A 17,979-nucleotide genomic window follows, 5' to 3' on the forward strand; every position below is an offset into this window, starting at 1 on the left:
GTCTAAGCCCCTCAGCCGACGAGGTTTTGTCATAGCACCCGGTAGTTACCGAGCAAGCAGACACCGAGCACTCTGTGACTCCGTCATAGAGAGAAGAAGGCCTCAGGGAGAGAACTGTTGGCTAAATCAGCAAGTTTCAGGAAGGGATCTTGATAAAAATTAATGGCAATCTTGATAACCTCCCCTCTACGTAGCGCTTTAGTTATTTTGTGGCCTCAGGGATGTAACCAAAGGAAAGATGAGCAGACTCTAGGAATAGGTAAGACCTGTGGGATGCTCATGGCCTCAGAGGCAAACTGATGTCCCTGAGAGCATTTGCTAACGTTCACTAAAAAAAGTGTATGTCTTTGCTCTGAGGCTGCCAACCACAAGGTGGAATCATAATCACTAAATACTTTTTTCTGTAATTTTTTACTTTAAGTACTATTGCATTCTTAACTCAATTTTTAACATGCCCAATGAATGTTCCTATATAAATTTTATAGGATAAGAGATAGGGTTAAAGGAGAAGGTAAGAAAACAAAAATATTTATCACAGAGGATTTGCTTGTTCTTAAATTATTTTCTTAATTATTAGTTAATAGCTTTTGCAGTGTCATATGGGTTTCTAGTTTCATCTCTTAGGTTTTTAATTAGTGGGATCGAGGCTGGGCATTGTCTGAGTAGCAATTGTTTACTTGTACCTGCAGGCATAAGCCCTGAGCTCAGTAGTGATGAGAGGGTGCACACAAACCTCAAAATTATAAGCTAGATGTGCTGAAGGGCTTTTTTTTTTTTAAATTTTTATGGGTTTTCCTAAAAACTTTAGCTATTATTCTAATATCAGAGATTTTATACCAAATATCTATATTTCTATTCTGTCTTAAACTGTAGCAACACTTGGTGACGATCCAGCTGAACTAAGCAGGCTGAAGCAGGCTCTGGAGGTACGAGGAAGAATACCTATGGTTGCTCCTCTTCTTACAATGCCCTCTTCCCCCAAGCATGCACCTATGGCACCACGGGGTGGTGATCAACTGACTGAAGAACAGAAGCCTAGGGCATGGCTTACAGATGGCCCAGCATGTTATGCGGGCGCCTCCCAGAAGCGGGCAGCTGCAGCATGACAGCCCCTTTCAGGGACAACTCTGAAGGACTGTGGTGAAGGGAAGTCTTCGCAATGGGCAGAACTAAGAGCAGGGCACATGGTTGTGCGTATTGCTTCATTAAAAACCCCACTACTGCTCATGAGCTGTGTGCTGGCAGGGAAAGAGCGAAAGAGCAATCAGACACAGTGCTGTGTGGCTTGTATGGCAGTATACCTTGGGCGTAGAAGAACTCACAGGATGAGGGAATTAAAACAGCAAAGATGTCTCAAACAAAGCTTTGGGAGGTGTTCACATGTACGAATAAGGAAAACAGAAGATTAAATACACACACACTAATACAAAGTTGCTTTTTCTTTTCCATGCAAATTGCCACCAAATCATATCTCTGTGTATAAAGGAGACCAAAAATGATATCATGTAAATTTGGGGCTCAATATATTCAAATTGATTCTGCATCTAGGATCCTCAAAAAGTACCTAGCATATATCAAAGGATCAATAATAGCAAAATGGAATCAACATCGTATTCTGATATGAAAACAACAGAGCGTAAACAATAGGATACCTTGCATTGTTGCTTTAGCTCAACATATGCACACACGCACACACACACACACACACACACACACACACACACACACACGGCCCGGGTGTTTAATAATTTTGCCAGTTTTTATTGAGAAGTTGAGATGCTCTTACTTTACAATGCGGTATCCTGTGGGCGTCCCGCAACATAAAAGCACTCTGGGCTATTTACATGTAACTTGTGCTATTGACCATGGATTCTCCAAACTACTAATTCTCCAGAAAAAAATGGAAATAACCCCAGTGATCGAGTGAGACACGTCTCTTCCAGTGATACAAAGTACTCCCTGTAACTGCACTGTACTTTCTAAATGATGGGACTCCTTGGTAAGTAGTACCTACCAACTGGAAGCCATATTCACATGCAAACAGCGGATTATTCTAATGACCAGGTTTAGTAAATACTGTGCTCTGTGGGATTTCACTAAAACATTGAAACAGCAAAGAAGGAAATCTGTTTAGCTTTTATTTAAGTTTGAAAGAGGAGATAGGAATTTAAAAGTCTTTCAGCAATATAATTGGTCAAGTTTCAGAAAATAGAAAAACATTTTAAAAGATATTTAAAGTAAGTAAAACTATTTTGGCATGGTTTATTGCCTTATAAACAGATTTAGATAAAAACTGAAGCTCATCTGATCACATAATTAATCTCATACTAGTGTCTAAAATAATAAAGTTATGTATGTGCTAATATTGATGTTTATTCTTTTTTTTTTTTTTTTTTTTGAGGTAGTGTCTCACTGTAGTTCAGGCTGACCTAGAATTCACTATGTAGTATCAGGGTGGCCTAAAACTCACAGCAATCCTCCTACCTCTGCCTCCTGAGTGCTGGGATTAAAAGCATGCACCACCACACCTGGCTTAATGTTTATTCTTTAAAACTCAATTCGAGGGCTGGAGAGATGGTTTAGCGGTTAAGCGCTTGCCTGTGAAACCTAAGGACCCCGGTTCGAGGCTCGATTCCCCAGGACCCACATTAGCCAGATGCACAAGGGGGCGCACATGTCTGAAGTTCATTTGCAGTGGCTGGAAGCCCTGGCGCGCCCATTCTCTCTCTGTCTCTCTATCTGCCTCTCTCTCTCTCTCTCTCTCTCTCTCTCTCTCTCTCTCTCTGTCACTCTCAAATAAATAAATAAAAATGAAAAAAAAACTCAATTCAAGAGCCTTAGTGATTCATATACAATAAAATAGAGCTCTATATCTACTTAAATGTACATATTTACCAAGTTTTCTAACATTGATCTTTCTAGCTGAGATGAAATTCAGAGGTCATTTAATTTCAAGTAAGTTAACACTTCAGCTTGGTAACATTAAGGGTGACTGATTTTTAGACTTGGAAATATTCTTGAAAAAAAAAAAAAAAGCAAGCTATAATCAAGCCAGACAGCATTGGATGAGAGCTAAATGCTTACTCTGTATACTTAAATCCTCATCTGCAGGTCAATTATGGCTGAGAATTCAGAAATAGTGGAAACATGCATGAACGTAGATGCCCACATATGCCTGTGCGCCCTGACAAGCTCAGAACGGCTAGTGAGAAGGTGGGTGGGTGTACCCCCCTGAAGTTTATTAGCTAATTCCTCTGAAACCCTTGCGAAAAGTTTCTTCTCATGAATTTCCTATCTGTTCACAGTCGATAATAACTCATTGCCAGGTGAATATGAATTTGCTCTTTCTGTGGAAACTTGATGTATTTACTTTTATCTGCTGCTTTAAAGGGGGAAGAAACCTGTAATCTACTGAGAGAACACTATCGGGATGTGATTGCTAAATGACCCTTCAGCATTTTCCACTTCCCAGAACGCATCATTACATCGAGCAGCATTTTAGGTAATTGTCAGATACATGTAAGGCCTCTCGAAGTCTCCACGCAGAATAAGCAGCAAAACACTGCCTGTGGGCAGTCTGGCCTGCCTCCAGCAAAATCACAGACCGCTCACCCAGCCCCACAGGGCAGCTCCAGGACCACAGGCGTACTTGACGCTGGTTCACCTGGGAGCCTGGAATGGCGTTGGCTTGGGAAAAGCTTTTCATGCTGGCTACTTGGGCTGCTGATGTCCCAATGGAAGCAATAGATTTCTTGGAGACGAGGGACTGGAGGTGTGGGCACCTTCTGAGCATGGAAGAGGAAAAGGTCACTCGACACGCTGTCTGCTTCTCTCTGCAAGTCAGGCCGCGTCCGACTTGAATAAGTCAGCAGAAGCTGTCCCCTCTGCCCTCATTCCAAATCGTTCTTTCTGCCCTGCATCTGCATTACCTAAAAGCATCAGCCAAGAGGAACGTCACCTGGTCCAGGCCACACACACCCCCTAAGTCCCACATGCATGGGGTCTTCCTAAGTATACACTAAAGTGGGCATCCAACCTTGGCCTTTTTGCACACTTATGGAACATCACTCTGCCCAGGGGAGAGTGCCAAGCACTGGGACGTTTCCAAATCCTGTAAAAGAAAATTGGGCGAACCTAAAGCAAATTATTTAATTCAACTTCTGGAGCTGGTGGCCCCAGTACGTACAACACAGGCTCACATTTCTTTCCTTGCATTACCCAGTGAGACTGCATGCATGTCCTTGACATTTCTGGAATTTCCATGCCTTTTCTTGCACATGCTCATCAGGCTGATTGTCTTCATAACAGAAATAGGCTATTTACCTACAAATAATCCAAAAGGCCATTGCTCTATTTTCAGCTTAACAACCACTGCTGAACAATAGTGATTCTTCATATGATTTCTCGGCTTAATGAGTTACCTTAACAAAGCTGGAACACAACCCTTCTTTTATTCACTGACCTTTCCCAGTAACCTAAACAAATTCAATGGCAATTTATTCCAAGTCCCTTTCAAATATTCAAAGCACATTTGTAACCATTTTCTGAAGTCTGAGAATTTTCTACAATGCAAACAAACTATCTTTAGTCTGGAAGCCTTAAAAAGCACTTCACAATAACATAAGTTCTAAGCAAAGGCACATGACCTTTTAAACAAGCCCGATTTGCACAGTCTCCAGTTAAAACAGGGTGCAGCCCTAGGAAAGCACAGAGAGCTCATGTTAGTAAGACATCATTTGCCATGAGCCCAGAGCTCTCTAAGGCATGGTGGTGATGCCTCTGCTTCCCCTGGCACACAAGAAAAGTGTTTCCATGAGGCTGAGTCTAGTTGCCTCTGTCTAGCTTGCCATCAGGTCTTTTCAGGAGGGAGGAAAAACCTTGACTACTCTTATATGGCTAAGGCACTCCTTTGGGTGAGGCTTTGAAACATTTGGCTATCAAAAATGTTACTACCAGGCTGGAGTGATGCCTTAGAAGTTAAGGTGCTTGCCTGCAAAGCTTGATTACTGTGGTGGTTTGATTCAGGTGGCCTACATAAACGTAGGTGTTCTGAACGCTAGGTTCCCAGCTGATGGAGATTTGGGAATTAATGTCTCCTGGAGGCAGTGTATTGTTGGGGGCAGGCTTATGGGTGTTATAGCCAGTTTCCCCTTTCCAGTGTTGGGCACACTCTCCTGTTGCTATTGGCCACCTGGTGTTGGCCAGGAGGTGATGTCCAACCTCTGCTCCTGCCATTGTTTGCCCCTGCCCTCATGGAGCTTCCCCTCAACCCTGTAAACCAAAATAAACCTCTTTTGTCCCCACAAGCTGCTCTTTGTTGGGTGATTTCTACCAGCAATGCAAACCTGACTGCAACAGTAAAGTGGTACTGAGGAGTGGAGTTGCTGCTAGACACCCAACTGTGTGGCTTTGGCCTTTTGGAGCTGATTTTCAAGAGGAATGTGGAAGGATTTGAAACCTTTTCCTAAGAGATGCCCTGAAGTGCTGTAAGTACAGCTTGATGGACTATTCTGGTCAGAGTTAAAAGACTTGAATGCAGTAAGAACTATGGACTGTCAGGTTTGGCTTATGAGGATGAGAAAGAACTTTTCTTGGTCTGGGCTAGAAACAGTTTGTGTGAGAAGCTTGCTGTTATGCCTGTATCCTGAGAATTCGTGCAGGTTTGCATTGCTTAAAAAATGGACTGGGGCTGGAGAGATGGCTTAGCAGTTAAGCGCTTGCCTATCAAGCCTAAGGACCCTGGTTCGAAGCTCGATTCCCCAGGACCCACGTTAGCCAGATGCACAAGGGGTGTAAGTGTATGGAGGTCGGCTGGAGGCCCTGGCGTGCCCATTCTCTATCTATCTATCGGCCTCTTTCTCTCTCTGTCTGTTGCTCTCAAATAAATAAATAAATACTCAGGAGTGTCCTGTTCTTCAAAGTCTGTTTTATTCCTTCCTGGATTAACGAATTGGCACCATACATGGATTATGGAGTATAAAAATGCTGAAAAGAGAGGGTCATTGAATTTGCAAAACAGTCTTGTGTTTTGGAACCGGCCATGGGCAGTGTGAAGCAGGTTTGCTGGATGCCCTCGTGGAGAGCTGATGGGGCCATGGGGGTGAACCGTGGCTTGCAGTGAAGACCCAGAGGAGATGCCGGGACCACGAGATGGCTGCTGAGGAGCTGCCGGCCCCCATGAAGTTTCCCAGGACTGAGTAACCTAGCTGGAGGCGCAGAATTGGAAGTCCAGAGACGTGTTGCTTGTCAGAATTATGGGACTTGGAGGCTTGCCACTGATCAGAGTTCTTGGTCTTGGAGCTACAGAGTCTGATGTTTGCCCTCATTGTGTTAAATGCCATATTGGTTGAAAAAAAAAAAAAAATATATATATATATATATATATATATATATATATATATATATATATATATATATATATTTCTATGCCAATGTCATCTTTTGCAGTGTGAATGTTGATTCTGTGCAATTATGGGATTTGGGGGCATTTTTTGGTATTATGGCTCAGTTAAAAAAAAACCTTGGATTATCGGGATGTTTGAATATCATTAGGATTCATGAAACTATGAGGACTTTTAAGGTTGAACTGAATACATTGCATTTTTATCATGTGTGATTAGCAGCATATGGGGACCAGGGTGGAATGTGGTGGTGTCCCCCATATTCATAGGTGTTCGGGATGCTATGTTCCCAACTGATGGAGATTTGGGAATTAATGCCTCTTGGAGGCAGTGTATTGTTGGGGGAGGGCATATGGGTGTTATAGCCAGTGTCCACTTGCCAGTGTTTGGCTCACTCTCCTGTTCCTGTTGTCCACCTGATGTTGACCATGAGGTGATGTACAACCTCTGCTCATCCCATCATTTTCCTCTGCTATCATGGAGCTTCCCCTCAAGCCTGTAAACCAAAATAAATCTCTTTTTTCCCCACAAGCTGCTCTTGATCAGGTGAGTTCTACCAGCAATGTGAACCTGACTGCAACAAATCCCCAGATTCAGTTCCACAGGACGCACATATGCCAGATGCACAAGGTAGACCATGTATCTGGGTTTGGTTGCAGTGACTAGAGGCCCTCGTGTGCCCATTCTTTCTCTTTCTCTCTCTCTCTCTCTCATAAATAAATAAGTAAATAAATAAATCAAATGTTCTTCCCATGTCATTAAAAGAACAAACACTACTTGAAAAGTAAGGCTAAAGCCCTTTCACATCTGAATGAATAAGAACAATTTGATTTTCTGCCTTTATCTCAAAGGTCTGAAAGGACAAATCACAAGTTATAAGGAGATGTATCTGATCTCAAAATAAGAAAAACATCTAATAAATAAATCTAATAAGACTTGTGAGGGTGGGGAGTTCAACTAAAGATCCATATGGGGTTACAAAGGTGAATGTTTATCATTTGTATACTTATTCAACATTTATGAGGAACGCACTGTCACCCCATGATTGTCCAGACAAAGTAATTACACAGCTGAGTGCCACAGGAGTCCCTTAGAAAATGCTTGCTAAGAATTTCCACTAATGTTCTTTCCTGTAGCTTCTATAGACATTCACCCACAAATGCTGGTTGATGAGGATTCATCAAAGAAGATAAATGGTATCAGTCTAATTGAATGGAACCTCTATATGTTCAACGAAAGTAGTGATGGACTCTCTTCCTATCCTTTTACATTAATTAATGGAACACATTATGACAAATGTATTTACTTTAATTTTATCATCGACTGTTTGATTATAATTATCCTTATTGTTTCTAGTAAATGAGAGCTCTCTCTGGTAAAATTTAGTGATTAGTCCTTTAATTGAGAAAATCAAAGTGCTCAAATTTTGAATTAGCCCTCAGATAATTTTTCAAAGCAGATTAAAAGCTAGGTATTTTAGATAATCATTTAGTTTTTTTAAATTTAAAACTGATTCATGTTCAGAAATGTATCTTCATCTTTAAAAGTTTCTGCTAGGCTTGGGTAGGATTGAGGCTCCATATTATGGGAAAAACCTTTAAAATCAATGTCTTCCTATTAGACATTTTTAAATGAAACAAGAGGCTGCAAAGTTAGAATCTGTCCTAGGCCAATTTATCATCATGTATTGTGACCTGTGAGAACTTGTACCTTCAGGATAATAGCTCAGCTCTCAGATCAGTTTTACAGAATGAAAAATCAGCACAGCACCTTCAAGGTATCTAGACAATGACAACAGCTAAAGTTTTCACTGCATGTTCCTAAGAAGGACACAATGGAGAGCAGTTGAGGCAAGTAATTCTTTTCTCAGTCACATTATAGATAAACCAATTCTGAAATGTTTACTAAACTCACTTTCCACCTTAGTGAGGGCTTTCTTTTCACACTGCCCCTGAGCATAGGGAAATGAATTCAAAAATGCTTTGGAAATCACTGCTTCACAGACTCTTGATTTAAACATTTATGCAGAGAAAATTTTTTTTAATATTTTTTGTTCATTTTTATTTATTTATTTGAGAGCGACAGAGAAAGAGAGAGAGAGAGAGAGAGAGAGAGAGAGAGAGAGAAAATGGGCACGCCAGGGTCTCCAGCCACTGCAAGCAAACTCCAGATGCGTATGCACCCTTGTGCATCTGGCTAACACAGGTCCTGGGGAATCGAGCCTTGAACCAGGGTCCTTAGGCTTGACAGGGAAGCGCTCAACTGCTAAGCCATCTCTCCAGCCCAACAATAATATTTTTGTCTTCAATTCTATTTATTAAATACCTAAAAGAATATTGTAGCAAAAATTAGTAAGAAGCTAAAATTATAAAGAGGAACAATCAGAGCAGTATAAATTATTCTAGCATTGAACAGACATTTCAAATTGTACCAACAACGATAACTCAGGAAGAAGAGAGAGATTTTAAGTACAAGCAATAAGCAAGTTATTTGCTTCGAAATCTGATTAGGAAAGAAACAAAACAGGAATCATATGAACATGATGGAAAAATTATTGAATTTGCTGCTGACTTGTCTCAAAATTTTGTGATCAATGTGCTTAACATAAAAACCATAGCAATAAATATGTTCTACAACACAAGTTAATATCTACCACCAGTGTGGAGTTCGTTTAAGGTTATTCAGTACCCAAGAAGTCACAGTTTGTTGAATAAAATCAAGAGATCATTTTTTTCCAAATTTAATGTTGATCTTAAAACTCTATACAACAATAGGTATAAATTATAAAGCATAAAAAATTGTAGCCATATACACTAGTGAAAGGATAGCATTACATTTCTATTCTTTTTTCACTTATTAACAATAATATTTATGATCAACAAGTAAATAAAAACTACAAAGCCAAAAATGTTTAGATAATTAAATAGATGTGTCAGGTATTAACTCAAATATATGTATTATTTTGTAGATTATTTAGTGTTTATTGTAACTTGTCAGCTTTTTATGTAGTCATTTGTTTTGATTTTCATTCATTTTCTAAAGTCATATTTTGTGTCTCAGCTGGCATTTGTCAGTTTGTACTCTATTTCTCAAAAATAGAACTCTGAAATATAAAATCTCCAGATACAAAGCTGTAGATGGGGGTTTTCAATGGAGAAAGTGCCTCTTAGGATGGGACCATCGAATTGCACAGGTTACTTGGTCATGAATGAGGAAAGTTCAAGACTGTATTAGACAGGAATAATACCAAGTTGGAAGGCGTGGGGGAGAGTGGGCACAGTCATGTTGGAAAAGTTAATAGAATCCAGTTAGACAGAGGTCAGAAAATCATAATATGGTTGGAACTTCATAGCAGCACCCCCTCACAGTAACAAAAATGTGAAATAGGGCTAAAGAGATGGCTTAGTGGTTAAGGCACTTATCTGTAAAGCCTAAAGACCCATGCTCAACTCTCCAAATCCCACATAAGCCAGATGCAGAAGGTAGCACAGTGTACAACGTTGTACATGTATACAAGGTGGTACACACATGTGGAGTTTGACTAACTGCAGTGGCTGGAGGTGCTGGCGTACAAATTCTCTCTCTCTCTCTCTCTCTCTCTCTCACTCTTTCTCATAAAAAATACAAAAAAAGTAAAAACAGCCCAAATAACTACCAGTTGCTGAATGGATAATGAAATGTGGTCTGTCCATACCATAAAATATTATTTAGTCAAAAACAAGTGAAGTTCTGGCTTGTGCTATAACATGGTGGAACCTTGCAAGCATGATAAGTAAAAGAAGCCAGAAACAGAAGATCTCAGTAATATGATTTAATTTTTATAAAACATAACATAACAGGCCAATTCCTAGAGACAGAAGGTAGTTTAGTGGTGAGAGAATGTGTGGAATCATTGCATAGTTAGTCTGGGATTTCCTTCTAAAGTGGTAAAAATATTCTGAGACTAGATGATGTGGATTGTTATACAATATATAGTATAGATTAAAATGATATCTATTATGTGTATTTCACTGCAACTTCTTAAAATGTGACTGGCAGGTTATAACCACATGGAAAATAGCTGAAGGTACAATTTTAGAGGCTCCTATATTGTCTTGCATGCTTGCCAAGTGCTCTGCTGCTGAGCTGCCTCCTGGGCTGCTCTATGGCAGGAGCACCATCAACTCTGCTTTGGGGCAAAAAGATCATTATGTCAGTGCCCTCCTTCTACAAAATGGCCCAGCTCATATGAATGACTATGAAAGGGTGAGTCAAAAAATGGTAAGGGGGCTGGATATGGTGTCGCACACCTTCATTCCCAGCACTCAGGAGGCAGAGGTAGGTGGATCACCATGAGTCTGAGGATACCCTGAGACTGCATAGTGAATTCTATGTCCGCCTGGGCTAGAGTAAGACCCTACCTCAAAAAAATAATGGTAGAGGCGCAGGAGAGATGCCTTAGGGGTTAAGATGCTTGCATGTAAAGCCAAAGGACTCAGGCTCGATTCCCCAGGACCCATGTAAGCCAGATGTACAAGGGGGCACATGGTTTGGAGTTTGTTTACAGTGGCTGGAGGCCCTGGTGTGCCCATTCTCTCTATTTCTCTCTCTCTCTCTCTCTCTCTCTCTCTCTCTCTCTCTCAAATAAATAAACTGAAAAAATTTTAAAATGGCAGGGAATGAGTTTGAGTGCCCCAAGTCAGTCACCATTGCCTGTACTCAAGAGCACAATGACACCTTACTGATTTATTTGAAGGAAGCACAACTGTTAATAATTTGTCAATCTGTCTTGTGGCTCAGCAAATTATTAACTAGGGTTTCTGGGTTTTGCCTTATGTACCTATTTGCTGTCTACACCTAGTGAGTGTAGAAAACACGATTCCCTAATCTCGTTTGTGCCAAAAGAGAAACAGCCTCAGAACTAACATAGAAACTTGCATTTAACATGTAAAAAAAAAAAAAAAATCTATTTTGGTATTCATCCAGTTAAATAAAGACATCATAAAACTCCAAGCCTGCCTGCTTCTTGTTTATTAAGAAAATCTACTGTTGGCAGAAGAACTCTGAACCACATTTTTATCTGCATAATAGCGTGATGTTTCTGTTTTCTTTCTCCATCAACGTGTGATTTAATATAACAGGTACCCTTGAAAACTGCAACACTCACTTAACTGTAACAGCCAGGAGTTTGTTGATTGGAGTTGTGGGAAAAAGGCATTCAGAACTGGCATCTAGCCACCACATTTATGGTTTGGAAGCACCCCAGAATTAATCCTTGCTCTGCTTGCATTCATTATGTAGAATTGCCAAAGTACTGCGCATCTGCTAGTGCTAAGCACTCCGTGAAAGTCGGGTAAAGTGGCAACCTGGAGAAATAATGAAAGAACTGAAGAAAAGACACATCTGCCGGGGTTGCATTTTTCATCTTTCCGAGCCAAAGCTGCCCTGGGTCCACTGTCGGCAGCCGCTGAGGAGTGGGCACAGAGCGAGGCAGAGGCAGGCGAGCGGGGGGCTGTGGAGGGCACGGTGGGCGTCACCGCCGCTTCCAACAGCCAAGCCTGAGACTAGCAAAAGGGGAAGCGGGTGATTCCTACCATGATGTAGTCACCCGCAAATCCAGGTCATTTTCTCCTTTGTACAGAGAGAGCCAAGGCCAAGAGAGTAACAAGAAAGAAGAGCACTGAGAAGAAGAGAGAGTGAACTTAATAGCCGGTTTCAAATAGTTAGAATGGTTGCAAATTAGACTCACTCTGTGCCCAGATGAATATGAAGTGACAATCATGTTATGGATTCTACTGGGAGATTAATTTCAAGTCATTTTAAAAAGTGGTTTCCTGGGCTGGAGAGATGGCTTAGCAGTTTAGCGCTTGCCTGTGAAGCCTAAGGACCCCAGTTCGAGGCTCAAATCCCCAGGACCCATGTTAGCCAGATGCACAAGGGGGCACACGTGTCTCGTGTTCGTTTGCAGTGGCTGGAGGCCCTGGTGTGCCCATTCTTTCTCTCTCTCTCTTCCTGTTTCTCTCTCTATGTATCACTCTCAAGAAAATAAATAAAAATGAACAAAAAATCTTTTAAAAAGTGGTTTCCTTAGAAATTGAAGTTCTGTAAAACAGGAAGCCCTTAATAATTGGTAACTTGCCTAACAGAGAAAAAAAAATTTTTTTTTTGGTTTTTCGAGGTAGAGTCTCACTGTAGCGCAGGCTGACCTGGAATTCACTATGGAGTCTCAGGGTGGCCTCGAACTCACGGCAATCCTCCCACCTCTGCCTCCCGAGTGCTGGGATTAAAGGTGTGCACCACCATGCCCGGCGAGAAAATTTTTGAAATATTGTTAGGTTAAGTACTTTTAATAGGGCAGAAGCCGAAAATAGGTTTCTTTTTTCTATAAGTATCTCCCTTTCCCAGCTTTGTCAAATGTTTTATTCCTGTCTCTATGTGGAGAACTATCCTGAAAATGTTATCTAGTCATCTAGTTGGTTGCAAAGCTTGGCTGTCTTTCCAATCTAAAGCCATTCTCCAGCATAGCGGCCTGCAGTGGGGGAGTGAGTGAGGTCGGCTGTCCTCCTTGCTGCTTCTGTTGTCCATGTTGAACTCGGCACAACACCTTTCCCTAACGTTTTTGCTTGGGAGGTATATGCAAAATGAAGACACATTTGATTTCTTTGCTATCAGTGAGGTTTTCATGTCAGATGTCCCTTTAAATATAGAAATACATCGCACTCTCTTCCTGCTCTTGCTTTTAAATTACCCTGTGATTGTCTCTGCTGCTTCTTTCTAAGTTTATAACATTTTACTCCCAGTTTCATACATGTACATAACGTGTTTGACCACAGTCCCTTCCCACTACCTTCCTCTGTCCCTTACCCGCTGTTCCACTTCCCCTGAACCTTTCCAACTCTTCCTGATTCTGTTGTCATGTCTTCTTTGTCCTCTGTCGTCCCCGATGCAAGGTGGATGAGCCCCACATTGTGCAAGGCTGTGCAGGTCACAACAGCTACTGTGGAGTCATGGACGCATGACTGCTTCGCGGTCAGAAGACAGCGTCCCAAAGTCCTTCTCCCCATCGTCTGGCTCTTACCTTTGCTTGCCAGCCCCTCCTCCACAAGGTCCCCTTAGCTTTGGAAGGTGTAATGGGCCTGTTTCGTTCAGTGCCGAGCACTCTAGAGTCACTTTTCAGCACTTTGATGGGTTCCGAATCTCCTCAGTTGTCACTGACGTCTATAAAAAGGGGTTTCTCTGACCAAAGCTGAGAACAAACTGATCAACAGGCACGTACATACATACTGAGAGCACATTGTGATGAGCACAGCCAATCAATTTAGCCAGACAACAATAGGAACTTCCCCCTGTCGCCTAGAACCTTCCCAGCCATAGGATTTGTGACTAGGTTTTCAACAGCCAGCCTGGATTTCTTCCCGGGCATCAGGCCTCAGGTCTAGTCAGCCAGCGGTTGACTGCCCCGCTGCTGCCCGGCTCTTACAGCTCGCTTGGCTGGTTGTTGCCCAGTGCCCAGGTTCCACTGCTGCTTCACACCACTAAGGACTTTTCTCCAGAAGCCTGCAAGCCACTTTCCAGCATGGGACAGCCAGCCAGCAGGGAAGACGCTTCCTGTTTTATTCCAGCTTGATTGCTCAGTGTCCTGCAATTGAACAAAGTGTCATCTTCACCTACAAGGCCTTCCCATCTAGTTCTGGTGGGCAACTCAGAGCATTGGCAATAACCTGCATGTGGGGTAGAGGGTGGCTAACAAACCACTGGGAGGTTCTCAACACTTGCATTGCCATTATTTCTTAAGGTCAACCCCTTGGGGTAAGACTCCCTTGTTAATGGTGTAGAAATTATTTTATAGTCATCTGTTTTTTTCCCACCAGGGCAACTCAAAGCTCACTTTAAACAAGACAGTCTTCATATTATCTGGCCTTCATAGAATCATAATCATATTTTGCAAATTTATCTTCATTCTCTTTTCCATTTAAATTGAAATTAAGCGAAGCAGAATACTCACCACCTCACGCCCACCTCGGGAGATACCAATCATTAGCAAATTGTCTCCAGTGATTCCAGCTGCATCTTATTTGACCTTCAAAAGGAGTCAAGGGCAAATAAACCATTCTTCATAATCATACTGCTCTCCAGTCCATATTGAAAATCTGACATTTAGTGCTCTAAATGAGGGTAGGGACCATGTACTAAGATGTACTGAGAACCTATAGTTAATGTCTGTTGTTTCGGTGTATCCTTGAAACAATTACCTTATACGTGTTAAAAGTGGTTGGAACAGTAAGATGATCCCAAAATGCCTTAGACCATGAATACTACACTAGCCAAGCTGGCTGACTCATCTGAGTCTCTGGGATGAGCTTTAAATGAAATGTAAACATTAAGCAAGAGTTAGACCTAGGTCATTAAAGGGTCTGGAACATTTTTCCTACCATAGTCTCTGAGAAAAAAGATACCTTATCTGCTCATAGAAGAGGGACCTCATTTATGTGTAATTAGCTAAACTTTAAAGATTCTATATACCACAAGCATCTTAGGAAGTGAGCCAGTGTCCAAATGTGTGTGCATATACTATTTTTTTTCCAAAGGAAAATAAAGCCAGTTTTAGAATTAAGTGGAACTAATGTCAAGAAACAGAACCAAATGTGTGTTTTCAATAATCACAATGGTTTGGTGACTCTTCATGGGCTAAGGAATGGAATTTGATGATGAGAGTATATAGTGACAACAGCTAATTGATTTACAGTTATTGTTTCAATTAGGCACTTAAAGACATTCCTGCTACATTAAGGCAAATTTACTTTCTACACCATTTTCAGAAAATAAAGCAGACACTTTCTGAGCTGGCCAACCTCCAATTACAGTTTGGAGGGAGAAAGTGTGTTGAAAATTCTAGTTTATAATCACAATTTTATCCATGTATGAAAATTTGATTCTATCAAGCATTTTTAAGGGATATTAAATTCATATAATAGCTCACAAGGCAAGCAAAGGATCCAGGCATATAATTCTGTATATGCTTCATCTTGTTAATACTCAATATAGATATTTTTAAATGTAGGAATTAGTTTCCTGAAATTAAAAACTTGGTTTGAAAAGAGCATGAGTGCATATGGTATGTGTGATCAATGTGCACTAAAGCCATAAGAAAATATTGGAACACATTTTGCTTGGATGGCTTTTCTAGAAATATACATTATTTATTAAAACACAACTGTTATCATTTAGATGTGACATATGACATAGAAAAAAGTCAAAGCAAATGTGAACTACTTGCTTTAGGCTTATTAATTTTAGATTTTCATTGTGTCAGGTGAGAAGAGCCAAGTGTACACCTGTGGTAACCTGAACAATGCTGCCTTACACTAATCATTCATTACAACTAAATACATCCCTTCACAATGCTATGACCACACTGGGCTTCCAGCCACATAGCAAAGCTCCCCACATTCCTCTACCTCCCTTTCTTCCTTAATTTCTGTTGCTCTTTTGAAGCTCAGTTCTGGCCTTGTCTCTTCTGGTAAGTTTTCCATGCCTCCTTTAACCCCAAATTTCTCTTACTTGAGAACATGTTCCTTGCCCACTCTCCAAAGCAGTGTTTCTGCCTAGCATACCCTTACATAGTTAAAAGCACTTGTTACAACCTGATATGATCTTGTATCTTTGTTTATCTTTTCAAATTATTTAATTCCTTTATTAAAATGAAAGTGGAAGAGCATTTTCATCATACCCACCACTGTCAAGCACAGGCCCTGTTCCACTGTCTGACATGAAATGTCTTAAATAAGTATTTGTTGAATGAACAAATGAATCTAAACCTAAAAATTATTATTTGACTTCAGTCGATTGCCCTGCCTAGCCATTTGTTTCCCAGTACCTATTCCCTCTCATTTATCCATTTCTTAATATTAGAAAGTTACTCCTATATAGTAGTTAGTTTCTTGTAGCTGAGACCAAACATCTGGCCAAAAGCAGTTTATGAAATGAAAAAGATTTATTTCAGGCTAAGAGTTCCAAAGAAAGGTTCATTGTGGCTGAGGAAACTGGCTCATTTCATCATACAACCAGAGCAGAGACAAAGCCAAGTGTGAGCTGGCTCTGAGCACACAGTAGGGCTGGACTCCTCAACCCTGAGCTCCACCTCAGCAACACGCTCAACAGCAGGCTCCGCCTCCCAAGGGCTCCACAAGCCAGCACCCAAGTAGGAAGCGTAATGAGAGACACTAAACAATACCTGAAGCAACGGGGACATTTACATTCCAATTTATATACCACAGCCTCCATGAAGTTTTTCTGTATGCCTAAGCTAAGGTGCTATGGCTTCTCGCTTTGGCCTGTGTCTTATCACTTACCTGTCAGTGCTTTTTGGTCACTTTCAGGCTTTTGGATCCCATGTTAATGGCAGTATGCCTTCATCTTTTCTCTATTGAAGTGTCCTCATGGAACCTGCTCTCCAGACACATCTCAGTCAACAAATCCAGCTCCAGTGAGCAGCTTGCTAAGGTCGTTAACCAAGTGTGTTATATATTACCCCACCATGTACCCTGTCCTGGACTCTAGGTGACGCAGTGGCCTGAAGGGCAGAAGAGCCCAGACAAGAGGGCTAGTTCTGCTCTGGACTTACTTCTGTTAGTCTAGAATTTGAAGCTGCTGTGCTGTCCTTTAACCAAGTAATTCTACCAAACTCGAACTCAAGGTTTCACTTCAAAACACCTACCTCAGTGACAGCTTCTCAGTTTATAATCCGTGGTGTTGAATCTTAAAGGACATTCTGTATATGGAAAAACTGAGATCCGGGGAAGGTTATACAGCTACCTGGTGGTAAATATCAAACACTGAATCCTTCATCTCATGTCTTCTTTTGCAACTAATGTGGCATTTCATATTGTAGATCAATGCCCTTAATGGCAAGGGGACAAGGCCGCCTGTGAAATGCCATGTGTGTAAGAACACTAGAGCTGTGAAGCCATTCTTGACATTTATTGGGTTTTGCCACCTACAAATTTAGATTCAACCAGAAATATGTTTTAACCCCAAAGAATGGACGCAAGTTACTTTTTTGACTAAATGGACTATCTTCCAGGAAGTGTTTGATTCCTTGTATGTGTGCACGTGTGATGAAGGAGTGTGTGTGTGTGTGTGTGTGTGTGTGTGTGTGTGTGATCTGTGTGTGGGGGGGGATAGAGGGGTTCATGCATACATGTCATGGTGCTCCTGTGGAGGTCAGAGAACTCACCTATCTTGTTCGGTGAGTTCACTTTCTCTCTTTTTTCCACTGTTGCAATTGCCAGACTAGTTAACCCACAAGTTTCAGGGTGCCCCTGGCTCTGTGCCCCATTGCCTTGTCTGCATTGGTATTGCAGACCTAGGTGCCACCTGCATTTGCTTTTTGTGGTTGTGGGGATCCAGGCTCTGATGGTAAAGCAGGCACACCTAGTGCTTTTGTCCACAAAGCCATCTCCGCAGCCCCAATGCCGATTTCTGATCACCCTCCACTTTCAGCACCCTCTTCTCTTCTGTGTATATGGTAGATCATTTGGCAATTTTATCCAGACACATGGCTTTTCACATCAACTACAAATACCCTAGTCCAAAATAC

General features: G+C 41.3%; 1 long non-coding RNA gene across 3 annotated transcripts; it reads right to left on the reverse strand.

Moving 5' to 3' along the window:
• Positions 1 to 8,591: 8,591 nt before the first annotated feature.
• On the reverse strand, positions 8,592 to 16,858 carry LOC123454823. Of its 3 annotated transcripts, XR_006633493.1 has the most exons (5): positions 16,733 to 16,858; positions 14,386 to 14,460; positions 13,245 to 14,019; positions 11,548 to 11,746; positions 8,592 to 8,726 (listed from the first exon to the last, which is right to left on the reverse strand). It is a non-coding gene; the product is annotated as an uncharacterized LOC123454823 (long non-coding RNA). The 3 variants fall into 3 exon arrangements; XR_006633494.1 differs by lacking the exon at positions 8,592 to 8,726 and having other exon boundaries at positions 11,006 to 11,746; positions 13,861 to 14,019; XR_006633492.1 differs by lacking the exon at positions 8,592 to 8,726 and having other exon boundaries at positions 11,006 to 11,746.
• Between the last annotated feature and the right edge of the window lie 1,121 nt (positions 16,859 to 17,979).

The sequence above is a fragment of the Jaculus jaculus genome, chromosome 14 (assembly GCF_020740685.1).
Source record: "Jaculus jaculus isolate mJacJac1 chromosome 14, mJacJac1.mat.Y.cur, whole genome shotgun sequence".
Lineage (NCBI taxonomy): Eukaryota > Metazoa > Chordata > Mammalia > Rodentia > Dipodidae > Jaculus > Jaculus jaculus.